The following is a 12,421-nucleotide window of genomic DNA, read 5'->3' on the forward strand; positions in this document are numbered from 1 at the left end:
CACTCCAATATACAACGCTTGTCGACTGATGGGGTAGCTGAACAGTACCGCCAGCAGCTAGACGAGCAGTTGGGAAGTATCAACATTGCTGGAAACGTCGACAGCCTGTGGAACCCTATCCACGAAGCTGTGACAACAACGGCGCGGGAAGTGATTGGCACTGGTCAACGACGAAGACGAAAGGACTGGTTCGATGAAGAGTGCCAGAGAGTGACAGACATGAAGAATGTCGCCAGAAGCCGTATGCTTGTGGCCGGTACCCGACAGAACAGAGGCAGCGAGAGCCGAAGAAAAGCGAATCCACCGCAGAAAGAAAAGGCAGAGTTAGGTAGCTGAAGCTCTAGAAAGCATGAACCGGAATGATATGCGGAGATTCTTTGCAACGGTCAATGGTGAGCGGCACAAAACCGTACCAGTGCCTGCTATGTGCAATGATCGAGAAAGGAATTTGCTGACCGATAAAACGGCGGTGGCTGCCAGATGGAAGGAGCACTTTCAGCAATTGTTGAACGGTGAAAATGGAAATGTAGTGAGGAACAGGATAAACATTGATGATGACGATCAAGCTGTGGACCCACCGACCATAGGAGAGGTTAAAGAGACTATCAGCAAGCTGAGGTTGCTGGGAAGGACGACATCCCTGTCGAGCTTCTCAAGCACGGAAGTGAGCGGCTTTAGCAGTCGATCCACCGAGTACTTCCCAAGGTATGGGAGGACGAAGAATTGCCCACCGGATGGTTGGATGGCCTCATACGCCCAATCTACAAGAAAGGGCAGGGGAATTATCCTGCTGAATTTGGCGTACCAAATTCTGTCGCACATCCTGTTTAACAGACTAAGACCGATCGAAGAGTCTTTCGTCGGCGAGTACCAAGCTGGTTTTCGTGAGGGTCGTTCCACAACAAACCAGATGTTTAGCTTGCGAATGATCCTAAAAAAAATCCGAGAATATGACTTGCAGACTCACCATCTGTTTATTGATTTCAAGGCGGCGTACGACTCAGTGAAAATAAATTCGTTTTGGCAGATAATGTCTGAACATGGTTTTCCGTCGAAACTAATTAGGCTGATACGTGCTACGCTGAATGGTTCGAAATCAAGTGTTCGGATCGCAGACGAGGTGTCAACCTCGTTCGTGACGTTAGACGGGTTGAAGCAGGGAGACGCACTTTCGAATTTACTGTTCAACATTGCACTCGAGGGTGCTATTAGGAGATCTGGCGTGCAGAGAAATGGCACTATTATCACAAGGTCGCACATGTTCTTTGCTTTGCGGACGAAATAGACCTAATTGGAATCGATCTCAGGTCAGTGGAAGAGACCTTTGTGCCTCTGAAGAGGGAGACAGCGAGGATAGGCCTGACCATTAATTCTACCAAAACGAAGTACATGGTTGCAGGTAGAGATAGAGGCTTGGTGGTGTAAGTGCTGAGTTAGTGTTTGATGGGGATGTGTTTGAAGTTGTTGAAGAATTTTTTTACCTTGGAACACTTGTGACATGTGACAACGACGTTTCCCGCGAAGTGAAAAGAAGTGTTGCGGCTGCGAATAGCGCCTTCTACGGACTACGTAACCAGCTTAGGTCCCGCAGCTTGCAAACGGAAAAAAAAATCGCCCTGAATAAAGGATTGATTCTTCAGGTGGCTCTCTACGGGCACGGAGCGTGGACGTTGAAAGAGGCAGACCGGAAAGCTTTCGGTGTTTTCGAGCGTTAAGTGCTGCGGACAATACTCGGTGGGAAAATCGAAAATGATGTGTGGCGCAGACGCATGAATCACGAGTTGTATCAAGTGTAGAAAGATGCGAATATTATCAAACGTGTAAAATACGGCAGACTTCAGTAAGCTGGTCACTTAGTGCGAATGTCGGAAGAAAGAATTGCGAAAATAATATACAGCAGGGAACCAGGGGACCTTCCTTAGTCGAGTGGTTAGAGTCCGCAACTAAAAAGTTAAGCCATGCTAAAGGTGTCTGGGTTCGATTCCCAGTCGGTCCAGGGTCTTTTCGTAATGGAAATTTATTTGACTTCCCTGGGCATAAAGTATCATCGTACCTGCCACACGATTTACGAATGCGTAAATGACAAGTTTGGCAAAGAAAGCTCTCAGTTAATATCAGTGGATGTGCTCATAAGAACACAAAGCTGAGAAGCAGGCTCTGTCCAAGTGAGGACGTTAATGCCAAGAAGAAAGGAACCTGGTAGAGGTCGGCGGCTTCGCGGAAGACCACGAATACACTGCCTCTACGCAGTGGAAGAGGACCTGGCGACCCTAAACGTTCGGGGCAACTGGAGAAGTTTTGCCCAAGACCGACGAAGATGGAGCTCTAGAGTTCGCCCGGCAATGGCGTGACGCTAAGCTGTAGTCTTCAAGGTATCAAGGTAAAGTATGATTCTTATGCAAGCGATCGTTAACTGAAAATTGAGCATTTTTTGAGATTCTGCATGTGGCACGGTGTCTTTGTGGAGTAACTTTATTACAAAAAAATAGGTAAGTGTGAAATTTCGAACTAAAAACAATTAGACTTTGCTTTTCAATTTGCGACCAAAATCAAAATAATCGGTCGGGGGGTCCAGAACATTTTTTTTTATTTTGTGTAAAGTATTCATGGATATGTGTTTTTTTACCGACACACATTGCAATGCATTGCGTTGAACATAGATACGGGACAAACTGCAAGATCAAACCATTTGAACACCTTGGCTTGGAAGGTAAAGTTGTTCTTGCTCAAAAGAGCTGTAATAAGCATATATCACATATGATATACGCATAATTGCAAAACTGTCTCAAACGTCATTTTAGTTAATGTCCACGAAAAACCTTGAAAATCGTACTTAAATTGGTCATAATGATGTAAGAAGTTTTTAGGAAATATTTTTAATAGGTGAAGATGCATCGATGTCAAACCTCGAATTTTCAAGAGCTTGTTTGTAGATTTGTATCTTGAGAACCTGACAACCTTTTGCGTTGAACTCGCCACCAACGAGTGACCAGTGAGTTACCGGTTGTCTGCTTCTCTAGACTTGTGCTTTTGAAAATTCGAGGTTTGGCTTCTATGTATATTCACCCTTAAAACCATTGATAACCGAGTGTGTAGCTCGTTGTTATTAAGCAAATAAACGGACCAAAATAAAAACTGTCACCGCTGGGAGACAGAGGAGGATCTTCTCTTCGTCGTAGCATTGTGAAATAAAAGTGTAAATCTATTCGTTTGCTCAATAATAACAAGCTATGGCTTTTAGGGCGAGATCATAAATTATGCGAGATTTCTCTTTTTACTCGTTACAAAAGTGATTTATCCGCCTTTCAAACAACACAATTTCAGTTATTCGAATTAATTAGTAGAGGGCTTCGCATGTGATAAACCTTGTTTTAAGGCATGTAACACACTTGCCCCATGGTGCTGAAAAATACGATAATTTGGATGGTATTTGAGAAGTTTCAAATCTTATATTTTTTATGTTACTTTCTTTATGGCACAGTGCTTATGAAAAGATCAGAAACTAACATCATGAGGCTAAAATGGGTTTGGGATTTTTGTACTTGTTTGCAGTACTATAACCCCATATTAACCCCTCTACCGGCAGCTTCATTTTTTCAAAATATTCAAATCGCGATAACTTTTTTGTTTCTCAATATTTTTGAAAAAAAAATTCCACAACTTCTCAAAAAAAACCCCTTATTTTCAGAATCTGTATCGGTTTTGAGCATTGTTCACATATATTCGGGGATATTCCAAAATTCCTTGGGGGACCGACGCATAACCATAGCTCTCGTAATTATCTCTGCTTACAGATTTTTTCTCATATTCGGTTATTCGCTTTTCAAAACTAAACTTTGATGAAAGTCTATTGTGAAGAAATTAAACAAATCGGTGTAACTGTTTTTGAGCAATGAGCTTTTATGTTTTTGGTACCACTCTAGCCGTAACGAGATCTTGAAAACTTCTTAAAACATCATATTGAAATTTTATATGGGAAGTGTCGGTCCCCAAGGAACACCGAAATATTTTTAAAACCAGTTGACCAATGGTCAATACCGACATACCGTTTTGATTCATATTACGGACAGCTTCAAATTACGGACACTCTACTTTGTATGGGAAACATTTCACGCGAAATGTTTCAATTTTCGCTGTTCAAAAGTTCTCAATTTCAAGGCTCGTTTTAGTAAACTTTTTCCATAAATATCTTTGAAAATTTATAACGCCCAACTACCTTAGATGTCTTACTTACTTACTTATTTGGCTTTACATCAATTATCTTGATAAAGCCTCGCCAACAATATTTCGCCAATTCCCTCGGTTCATGGCCGCTTCTCTCCATCCTCGACTGTGACCCACGCTCTCCAGGTCCTGGTGTACCTGATCAATCCACCTAGCTCGCTGCGCCCCACGCCTTCTTGTTCCGACCGGATTCGTGGCGAACACCATCTTTACAGGGTTGTTGTCCGGCATTCTTGCAACATGCCCTGCCCAGCGTATCCTTCCAGCTTTAGCTACCTTCACGATACTGGGTTCGCCGTAGAGTTGAGCGAGCTCGTGGTTCATCCTTCGCCGCCACACGCCGTTCTCCTGCACGCCGCCGAAGATCGTCCTTAGCACTCGGCGTTCGAAAACCCCAAGAGCTTGCAAGTCCTCCTCGAGCATAGTCCACGCCTCATGCCCATAGAGGACTACCGGTCTTATGAGCGTTTTGTACATCGTGCATTTGGTGCGGGGGTGAATCTTTCTTGACCGCAGTTTCTTCTGGAGCCCATAGTAGGCACGACTTCCGCTGATGATGCGCCTTCGTATTTCCCGACTAACATTGTTGTCAGCCGTCAACAAGGATCCGAGGTAGACGAACTCGTCCACCACCTCGAAGGTATCCCCGTCTATCGTAACACTGCTTCCTAGGCGGGTCCTGTCGCGCTCAGTTCCGCCAACCAGCATGTACTTTGTTTTCGACGCATTCACCATTAGCCCGACTCTTGTTGCTTCGCGTTTCAGGCGGGTGAACAAATCTGCCACCGTTTCAAATTTTCTCCCAATAATATCCATGTCGTCCGCGAAGCAAACAAATTGTCCGGATCTCGTGAAAATCGTGCCTCGACTGTTAAGTCCGGCTCTCCGCATGACACCTTCAAGCGCAATATTGAACAACAGGCACGAAAGTCCATCGCCCTGTCGTAGTCCCCGCCGAGACTCGAACGAACTGGAGTGTTCGCCCGAGATCTTCACGCAGTTTTGCACACCGTCCATCGTTGCTCTGATCAATCTTGTGAGCTTCCCGGGAAAGCTGTTCTCGTCCATGATTTTCCATAGCTCTATGCGGTCGATACTATCGTATGCCGCCTTGAAATCGATGAACAAATGGTGCGTAGGGACCTGGTACTCACGGCATTTCTGGAGGATTTGCCGCACGGAAAAGATCTGGTCCGTTGTCGAGCGGCCGTCGATGAAACCTGCTTGATAACTTCCCACGAACTCGTTTGCTATAGGTGATAGACGACGGAAGAGAATCTGGGATAGCACTTTATAGGCGGCGTTTAGGATGGTGATTGCACGATAATTTTCACACTCCAGTTTGTCGCCCTTTTTGTAGATAGGGCATATAACGCCTTGCTTCCACTCCTCCGGTAGCTGTTCCGTTTCCCAGATTCTGACTATCAGCCGATGCAGACAAGCGGCCAACCTGTCCGGGCCCATCTTGATGAGTTCGGCTCCGATACCATCCTTGCCAGCGGCTTTGTTGTTCTTGAGCTGTTGAATGGCATCCTTAACTTCCCCCATCGTGGGAGCTGGTTGATTTCCGCTATCCGCTGTGCTGACGTAGCCATCGCCTTCGCTGTCCTGACCTTCTGTGCCTGTGTTCTCTGCGCCATTCAGGTGTTCATCGTAGTGCTGCTTCCACCTTTCGATCACCTCGCGTCCGTCCGTCAAGATGCTCCCATCCTTATCCTGGCACATCTCAGCTCGCGGCACGAAGCCTTTGCGGGATGTGTTGAGCTTCTGATAGAACTTCCGCGTTTCTTGAGAACGGTACAGCAACTCCATCTCTTGGCATTCCACCTCTTCCAGGCGGCGCTTTTTGTCCCGGAATAGGCGGGTTTGCTGTTTCCGCTTCAGTCTGTATCGTTCCACGTTTTGCCGCGTACCATGCTGCAGCATTGCAGCCCGCGCTGCATTCTTCTCCTCTAAAACCTCTTGGCACTCCTCGTCGAACCAATCGTTTCTTGAGCTCCGTTCCACATATCCGACAACGCTTTCGGCAGCGTCGTTAATGGCTGCTTTGACTGTCCTCCAGCAGTCCTCAAGAGGGGCCCTATCGAGCTCGCCCTCATCCGGCAACGCTGCCTCAAGATGCTGCGCGTACGCATTGGCGACATCCGGTTGTTTCAGCCGCTCGAGATTGTACCGGGGCGGGCGTCGGTACCGTACATTGTTGATGACGGATAGTTTTGGGCGCAGTTTCTCCATCACCAGGTAGTGGTCGGAGTCAATGTTGGCGCCACGATAGGTTCTGACGTCGGTTATGTCGGAGAAGTGCCGTCCATCGATCAAAACGTGGTCGATTTGCGATTCTGTCTGCTGAGGTGATCTCCAGGTGTACCGATACGGGAGGCTGTGCTGGAAATAGGTGCTACGAATGGCCATGTTCTTGGAGGCGGCAAAATCTATCAGTCGTAGGCCGTTCTCGTTCGTCAGCCGGTGGGCGCTGAACTTTCCAATCGTCGGTCTGAACTCCTCCTCCTGGCCAACCTGAGCATTCAAATCTCCTATGATGATCTTGACGTCGTGGCTTGGGCAGCGGTCGTACTCGCGTTCGAGCTGCGCGTAAAATGCGTCCTTGTCATCATCAGTGCTTCCGGAGTGTGGGCTATGCTGAAGTTAAAGAATCGGCCTTTGATTCTTAACTTGCACATTCGTTCATTGATCGGCCACCACCCGATCACGCGCCTTTGCATGTCACCCATCACTATAAAAGCTGTTCCCAGCTCGCGTGTGTTGCCGCAGCTCTGGTAGATGGTATGATTACCTCTAAACGTTCGCACCAATGCTCCTGTCCAGCACACCTCCTGCAGCGCTACGATGTCGAAACCGCGGGTCTTCAGTACATCGGAGAGTATGCGAGTACTTCCAATGAAGTTGAGAGATTTGCAGTTCCACGTACCGAGTTTCCAATCGCTAGTCCATTTTCGTCGCTGTGGTCTTTGCCGATTGTTCCGGTCCGTATTCTCTCGTTGACGTTCCTGTGCTGATGTGTTTTTACGGCTGGCTCGCAGGGCCTGACACCAACCCCCTAGATTTCCGGAGGACCATTCCCCCTAAATGTTCGGAGGGCCATAGTGCGCAGTTTAGCTTAGAGTCCTTCTCTGGCACTCGGACGATGATCAGCCGCCCCTGACATGGGGAACAGACGCTGTTGTGAGCCGCTCCTAACGTGGAGTACAGACGCTCCAGGTTTGCAACAGCAAACCCCCCCTTCCCTGTCAGCATACGACCAAAGTTCCCACCGGGGGTTGGTTACCCGATCTTCCCCAAGGTTACTCGTACCCCGGCCAGTACCACGAGGAGGTAGGGATAGGAGTTGCTGGGCAAGAGGCTAAGGACCGCACAAAGGGGTCTATTTTATTCCTGCAGGTACGCGAGGTACCAATGGTACGCCATGCCCAGCCATTTACCGCGCCACCTTAGATGTCTATTTGGTGGTTTAACGATTTCGATTGATAATTTGACTGTTCCATTAATGATTATCATGAGCTGTCCGGAATTCGATTCAAAGTGTCCGGAATATGAGGCAAAAGTGAGGAAGCGTCCGGAATAAGAATCATGAAAAGGCCACACATTTTGATTTATTTAAAATTATTGAAGTTGCGGAAGCGTTTTCTTCACCCACCGTTCGAAAGTAATGGGCTTCCGACGATCGATAGCGCTACGAAATCATACAGAATGATTTATTTTGTATGCTCTAGGCTGGGTTATATTTCCCTAAGTTCTTAAGTGTCCGTAATATGAATCAAAACGGTAGATTCCAAAAGTAGAAGAGTTTTTTGAGAAGTTGTGAAAAAATGGTGGAAAAATATAGAGATACAAAAAAGTTATCGCGATTCAAATATATTTTTGTGCTGAAAAAATGAAGCTGCCGATAGAGGGGTTAAGCTAAATAATAGCAAACAAACTCATGAATATCTTTTCTGCTATCTGTCGAATTGAATTTCTCACTTCAGCAAATTTCTTTATTATGGTTTTAAAAATGAGCTTTTACAATGGGATAATAAGTTTGTACTTACATTACAGTACAAGCGTGTTTGGAACATACCTCAAAACTTCTTCATAGTAATTTCCATATAAACCTACATTGTCTTTGGGCCACCTTAAATCACCACTTTGAAAGCTGCGAATTTCACAGAACACTATTTTTATAGTAAGGATAGCAAGGAACATATGTGAGATTGAATTCTCAAACATTTTTTAATTTTTAACCGCCCTAATGTACATAAACACATAAACAGACAAATTCAAACATATGTGCAAGTCTCTCGAAATCAAAAAAAAAAAAAAAATTACTCTGGACCCCCCGACCGATTATTTTGGTTTTAGCAGCAAATGAACGCGAGAAACCTAGACTTTATTGTGGAGAAGTTTCAGACTTACCTATTTTTTGTAATAAACTTGTTCTTTGAAACACACCGTGGTGGAATTATTGGAAAGAAAAACTATACCGTTCATCTGCCTGGCTCGAGCCTTGACGATTCGTTTACACGAAGGGCAATCCCAAAAGTTAGATATATGGTTGCCCCCGCAATTTGCGTATACAAACTTTTTGGAATCTTCCTTCATAAGAATAAGATTGTGCTTTTTTTCTTCAAGATGTATGAGAAGAAGTTCGCGATCTTTAAGAGTTTCCGGTAAAACGCGACAGTTTCCTTTTTTTTGTGATTTGGAAATAAAATATCTCCTGCCTAAATTTCCAAAATTCGAAATTGGCCACTATAGGCGGTACTATTTGTTTTCTCACTTGAAACAAAGAGCCTGGGCTAGAGGCTGCTTCGATTTCTTGTTCGGAAAACATGTCAACAACATCAAACTGATTGCTAATTCCAATGCAATTATCACCGTTTCATCCTTGTAAGAAAGTGCGCATTTGATTCATTTGTATTTAGTTGGTGTTACATCAATTAATTTGATAAAACCTCGTTAATGATGTTACGCCAATTTACTCGGTCCATGGTTGTGTCTCTTCAACTTCGATTTTGGCTAACGTTCTCCAGATCTTGTTGCACCGAATCAAGCCACCTCGCTCGTTGTGCTCCCTGCCTTCTTGTGCCAACCGCATTCGACGCGAACACCATCTTTGCAGGATTGTTGTCCGGTAGTCTTGCAACATGCCCTGCCCAGCGCGCCCCTCTGGCTTTCGCAACCTTCTGGGTACTTGGTTCGCCGTAGAGCCTAGCGAGCTCGTGGTTCATTTTCCACCTCCACAGACCGTTCTCCTGCACTCCGCCAAAGATAGTCCTAAGCACCCTTCGTTCGAACACTCCAAGTGCTTGCAGGTTCTCTTCCAGCATGGTCCATGCTTCATGTCCATAGAGGACCACCGGTCTTATAAGCGTTGTGTACATGGTACATTTGGTGCGGGTGTGAATCTTTCTCAACCGCAGCTTCTTCTGGAGCCCATAGTAGGCGCGACTTCCACTGATGATGCGTCCCCATATTTCACGACTAACGTTGTTATCAGCCGTTAACAAGGATCCGAGGTAGACGAAATCATCAACCACCTCAAAAGTATCCCCGTCGATCGTAACACTGCATCCCAGGCGGGCTCTGTCGCGCTCGGTTCCGCCTATCAGCATGTACTTTGTTTTTGGCGCATTCACTACCAGGCTGACTTTTGTCGCTTCACGTTTCAGGCGGGTGTACAGGTCTGCCACCGTTCTAAATGTTCTGCCGACAATATCCATATCATCCGCGAAGCAAACAAATTGGCTGGATCTTGTGAAAATCGTACCTCGGTTATTGAACCCGGCTCTCCGCATGACACCTTCTAGCACGATGTTGAACAGCAGGTACGAAAGTCCATCACCCTGTCGAAGTCCCCGGCGGGATTCGAACGAACTGGAATGCTCGCCCGAAATCTTCACGCTATTCTGCACACCGTCCATCGTTGCTCTTATTAGTCCTGTGAGCTTTCCGTGAAAGCTGTACTCGTCCATGATTTTCCATAGCTCTTCGCGGTCAATGCTATCATAAGCCGCTTAGAAGTCGATGAACAGGTGATGCGTTGGGACTTGGTATTCACGGCATTTCTGGAGGATTTGCCGTACAGTGAAGATTTGGTCCGTTGTCGAGCGGCCGTTGATGAAACCAGCTTGATAACTTCCCACAAACTCACTTGTTATTGGTGATAGACGACGGAAGATAATCTGGGATAGCACTTTGTAGGCGGCAGGCATTCAGGATAGTGATCGCACGATAGTTTTCACATTCCAGTTTGTCGCCCTTCTTGTAGATGGGGCATATGACCCCTTGCTTCCACTCCTCCGGCAACTGTTCCGTTTCCCAGATTCTGACAATCAACCGGTGCATACAGGCGGCCAACTTCTCCGGGCCCATTTTGATGAGTTCAGCTCCAATACCATCCTTGCCAGCGGCCTTGTTGTTCTTGGGCTGGTTAGCGAGGCGGGCGTCGATAGCGTACATTATTGATGACGGATAGTTTTTGACGCGTTTTAAAAGCAAAAATGCTTGCAAAAGATGTCAAGGAACACTTAAGGTTCCATACATTGTGCATGATATGAATTCAGTATTGTTTAAAGTAGTGTTTTAAGGTGTTGTGCTTCACTGTGCATTTTAAAGTGAAGCGTGAGCAGCGTCATAATCTTGCACGCAAGTTCACTGTTTGCTGCGTTCTCGAGCAAAATTAGAACGTGCTCATTTCACTTTTGGCTCGCGTTCAGTTTGAAATGCATCACTGCCGTCTGCAGTGGTGATCTCCAGGTGTATCGATACGGGAGACTGTTGTGGAAATAGGTACTACGAATGGCAATATTCTTGGGGGTGCAAAATCTATCAGTCGTAGGCCGTTCTCGTTCGTCAGCCGGTGGGCGCTGAACTTTCAATCATCGGTCTGAACTCCTCCTCCTGGCCAACCTGAGCGTTCAAATCAACTATGATGATCTTGACGTCGTTGCTTGGGCCGCGGTCGTACTCGCGTTTGAGCTGCGCGTAAAATGCGTCCTTGTCATCATCAGTGCTTCCGGAGTGAGGGTTATGCATGTTTATGATGCTGAAGTTGAAGAACCGGCCTTTGAGCCTCAACTTGCACATTCTTTCGTTGATCGGCTATAAATCACTATAAGAGCTGTTCCCAGCTCACGTGTGTTGCCGCAGCTCTGGTAGTTGGTATGATTACCTCTAAACGTTCGCACCATCGAACCTGTCCAGCACACCTGCTGCACTGCCCATAACTGCATATTTGTAACATTCGGCAAAAGTAGGCATTGAGTAAATAGAATACTAAGTGTGCATTTTATGGCAGTATGGGAGGAAACAAAAAATTCTAAAAATTACCAGGAACTCAAAAATGCTTTTTTGAAGCTGATGTTTTGTACAACTCATATCGCATATTAGGTGAATTGTCAGAAAATACTCCTGATAGAAATTTCACCGCTATCACATTACGAGGCTCATTTATAATCTCAATGTGACTGTTATGCGGTTATAATTACCAATGTAACAAAACAACTTGGTATTTTTTTCGAATTTTCTAGAACAATCTCACAGATTGCAGTAAGTTGAACGAAAGTATTTATCATTTGATGACTATCCATGGTATTAACTCCATCATGTCAAAAATGTCGAATGTGACTCTTATGCAGTTATGAGCAGTGTACTTTTAACCAACATTTGTGCGGAGTGCATCCACCATGCGCAGTTTAGAGTCTATGATTCTACATCAATATTTTCAATACCAACCTGGTTATGCATTAATCTCTATATTCAAACACATCTGCAGATTACTCCCCTGAAACAATGGCCCAACCCAAATGACATTCCAATTCCAAGACTTTGAAGGTCTACAATGATAATCACAGCTCTGGTGAGAATCAGCTAACGGCAAAAATTATTCACAAAGCACATCACTTAACGGACACACATTCAACTTGGGTCTTCCCAAGTTCCCCGCTCAAAAGTCATAGAGACAATCATTCTTCATGAATGGAAGAAAGCTATTCCTCCAGGCCTTCAAGAGGCAAACGTTGAAACCACTAACGCAAAATAGGATGAACCATCGCTCAGCGGACCATCTATTCGTACAACTCAAAAAGACTGCATCCCAAAAGCCCAGGAGAAAAACAAATAATTATAATTTTCTTAGCACTGACACATTGCGGTTCGATGGGGTTCCTGCTAGAATCTCCACTATCGAGCGCATCAC

Source organism: Aedes aegypti, chromosome 3, assembly GCF_002204515.2.
Source record: "Aedes aegypti strain LVP_AGWG chromosome 3, AaegL5.0 Primary Assembly, whole genome shotgun sequence".
NCBI classification, from domain to species: domain Eukaryota; kingdom Metazoa; phylum Arthropoda; class Insecta; order Diptera; family Culicidae; genus Aedes; species Aedes aegypti.